Source organism: Lepisosteus oculatus, unplaced genomic scaffold, assembly GCF_040954835.1.
Source record: "Lepisosteus oculatus isolate fLepOcu1 unplaced genomic scaffold, fLepOcu1.hap2 HAP2_SCAFFOLD_37, whole genome shotgun sequence".
Classification (NCBI taxonomy): domain Eukaryota; kingdom Metazoa; phylum Chordata; class Actinopteri; order Semionotiformes; family Lepisosteidae; genus Lepisosteus; species Lepisosteus oculatus.
In genome coordinates, this window is record NW_027167902.1 from 2,133,331 (window position 1) to 2,137,150 (window position 3,820).

Consider the following 3,820-nt stretch of genomic DNA (forward strand, 5'->3'; position numbering starts at 1 on the left):
CCAATAAAACAGCTTCCAGAAAAAGTCCAGACCAGCACTGCGTACACAGTCTGGTCGCAAACCATTCACAAGGCAAGAAAATATCAATACAGTAATAACGTAGCTTTCTGGGGCCACCTTTCAGGTCATTGGGTAGAGAGTACAATTTACGTAGTTATGGTTTTGTTTCCTGTGAGTGCTATTTGCTTGATATGTAGATTTTTACAACAGAATTCAGAAGTCACTAAGACACATTTATTCTGTCTGGCAAATGTGCCTTTGCGGCAGTTTTTCAGAAGAGTACTTCATAAAACACTTATTTATTGTCTACATTGATTTATAAGCTGAGTCTGACTCTAGGAAAAAAAAAGGGAAGCTTGGAAAGAGTTTAAGGATAGCCCTTACCACGATTGGCGGTTTAACCTTCTTCTTATGGATGTATGTCTCCAGTTCTGTTCCCTTGGCCCTGTGCTTGAAAGAGTCAAAAACCTTCCTCTTTGAATTCTGAAGCGTCTTGCAAATCTTGCTGTGTTTCTCCAGCCTCTCTACAGCAAACTTCCCGTGACACAGTTCACAGGGCACCAGCTGAGGGTTTCCACTCTGGCTATTCTCATATGGAAATTGCTCAGCGGTAGGGCACATCAGACTTGTAGGGGACAAATATCTGTTTTCCACTGACAGAGTTTGTTCATCCAGACATGTGGTCTTATTTCTGAAGTGGCCCTGCGCGGCCTGTGCCGCTGACACGTCGCTTTCAGGGAGCCTTGCTTTCTTGAGATACTTTCTCCTTCCACAGGGGACGTCTTCTAGCCCACGGCTGCAAGGGCTCACTTGACGTCTCTCCTGATGGGAAAGCGCAGAGGGAAAGTGCGATTCTGCGCATCCGCCATCTTCCATTGGAGAACCATAATCAAGGTTGTCTCCTCTGATAGGAAGGGCTTTCCTTGGAGTGAAGGCTTTTTGCTTCTCCATTCTGCAGGTCAGAAGAGGCACGGCCTTAGAGCGGTGGTTGGCCCATGGTCCTCTGGGGCAAAGCTCGCTCTGCCTCGCCTCTATTTTCCCTTCCGGCCACCTCTCTGGAGTCTTCCATCTCTCTCGGAACCATCCTCAGCTCCTCCTGAGCTCTGAAGAGCTTCGCCTGCATCATGGCCTCCTTCTGGCGAATCTCGTCCTTCATCATGGCCTCCTTCCGGCGCATCTCATCCTGCAGGCTGGCCTCCCTCCGGCGATGCTCCTCCTTCAGCGCGGCCTCTGCCTCGGCCACTTTTCGTAGCTCCTCTTGCAACTGAAAGTGCTCCTTCCCATTGGCATGAGAAGGGCATTGCCCTGGAGGGGTCGCCACCATGGGGAGGACAGTCCTGTCCTTAGGTTTGCGTACTCTTGAGCCCCTCCTGCCCGGCCTCTCGCAGGGCCTCTCATGACCATCCTGAGGCGGGGTGGGGGCAAACAAGGAATCACTCTGTGCGTCCGGGCGGTCCACAGCCCGAACCTCACCAGGGCCGGAGACTTTCCTGTTACCCATAGGCTTCAGGGGGTAAGACCGATCATACCCCACAATGTTCTTCTCGGGGCCCTGTTGGGCTTGGAAGCGATAGCTGTTCCCCATCTTCTTCTCCGCAGCGTATTTGACATATTGGAAACATTTTCTCATCTTCTGTAGAGCTGCCTCCTGCCGCCGATTGTACATGGCGATAATTTTTTTCTCCTTTTCCTGCATCAGTTTCTCTTGGAAGGTGGCCTTCAGAAGCTGTATCTTGGGAAGCGGGCAGTACGTGGAAATCAGATCCTGTTGCCTTAAGGGCGCGGGTCGATTCGAGTCTGTGTCCTTCGGGGAGGGGGACAGAGCACCAGGCTTAGGACTGGGCTCCATTGGCAAATGAGATATGAGCTTTGTTTCCCAGGTATCTGGAAAAGGCAAAAATGGCAAATAAATGATATCCTGCACAGTCTAGTATGGTCTAATAGAAAAGAATAAAAAAAAAACAATTCAGGAAATAAACAACTTTTTAATATTAAACCTAATGGTGTTGAATGCTGCATGCTGACTCAGTAGGAGACAGATCCTAAACATAAACATTATAATAAACATTTGTTTCCCAAATAACATTCTCAATGTTCAGAATGCTTAAAGTCATGAGCTTTTTTAAAAATGTTTAACTGAAACCTGGAAATGTGCTATTTCATTTCAAAGCTTGTATTATATCTATGATATAAATGTTTTTTTATATAAAATTAACCCATTATGCAACAGGGGTTTGAGCAAAAGTCACTGTGAATAAGGGAATTTATCAATATTAATTAGCTACATTATAGATAGCTGAAGGATTATGATACAGTATATCGATTTCGCTACAAATTGACAAGCATATTTGATGACACTTACCAAACAAGTTTTAAACAGCGGAGAAATAGTTCACCACGACGATAGCAATGCAATGTTTGACTGCATCTCCCTATGTGATATATCTGTATTTGGGTATATACAGATCACGTAATTCAGGGAGCACTGTTACGTCAGGTCACCAACCATTATTACGACGCTCATATGTCATAGAGCTCCTTAGGATGTTTGTATAATCTTTATCCAAATTTTCATATGGCCGCAGTTACGGCGTTTATTTTACAGTTAATGTAACAGGGTGTCATTATATTTTTCTGTCTTTATGGTGGCAGACCACTTAAATAAATCTGAGTAGGCGGTTTCTACAAGTGGGTCAGATAAAATATTAAATATACAGTAAAAGCTCACACCTATTCATACCCTTTATGTACTGTATATCTACAATTACGTATACTACGTATACAGTTATCGTATACTATAATACGATAACTACCATTACAAAATGTCTCCCTTTTGATTTGAAGTGGTTCTTTTAAATAAGTAAATTGCAATCACTTAGCCTACATCTGAGCTCCTAATTCATCGCGACGACGGACTGAGACTCCAGTCGGATTTGTGAGAAGTAAAGGGGTGTGCCTGTTTTAAAACCGATTCATACGTCTTAAACACATGGACATAGATAGCAGTCTGTGTTATATAATTTATCTTTTTATTTTATTTAAATTTAAGTATCACATACACATTTTCAAAGTAACTGTACCCCTTTTAATTATGATCCCCATCGCTCACAGCTCCGAAGGTGAGACGAGGGCTACTTCAGATGGGATTTCCAATATTTCTCTCTTAGCTTGTATACCGGTGGAAAGGAGAGGGGTCTTAAAACGTGTTGATAGTAAGATTGGGATGTATTTGCAGTCTAGATATAGTTTTTTTAATGTTCGGAGCCGCCACAGATTCATTTTCTTACGACTGCTTTTCTGGATGACAATGACAATGCAAACGATGGTGTTAAGGCGAGGCTGTGCCTTAAGGCTCCTCTGCTTACAATATTCAGCGCGTAAATCGCAAACGAGCGCCTTCCCTTACGATGAAAATGCAGAAAATAAGACCACGAGATTTAAACCTACGGCTTACAAATTTATGCGTAAACACTAAAACCGTATCTTTAGCAAAACTGGCGAGACAATGTGTTTTATCATTTAAAAAAGTACTGGAAAATAATTAAAGGTTATCACGATAAACAGAGGTTACTGATCTACTACTGTACGCTGTGACCAAAAATGAGAGTCCCCCGATCCTCGCAGCCTTCATGCTTTGGTCTCGGCCTGGCCGTTTTTTTTAAGATAATGGGGTCAAGTTAAGAAATTATGCAAGTTTATAATCAAATCCAAGGGCGCCTCGATCTCCTAAACATCTTTAGAAGGCCGACGGACCACACTGCACGGTCCGGGTCCGTTCCCTGACCCGGTTCTGGATAATGCCAGCTTAAAGTGAAAAATT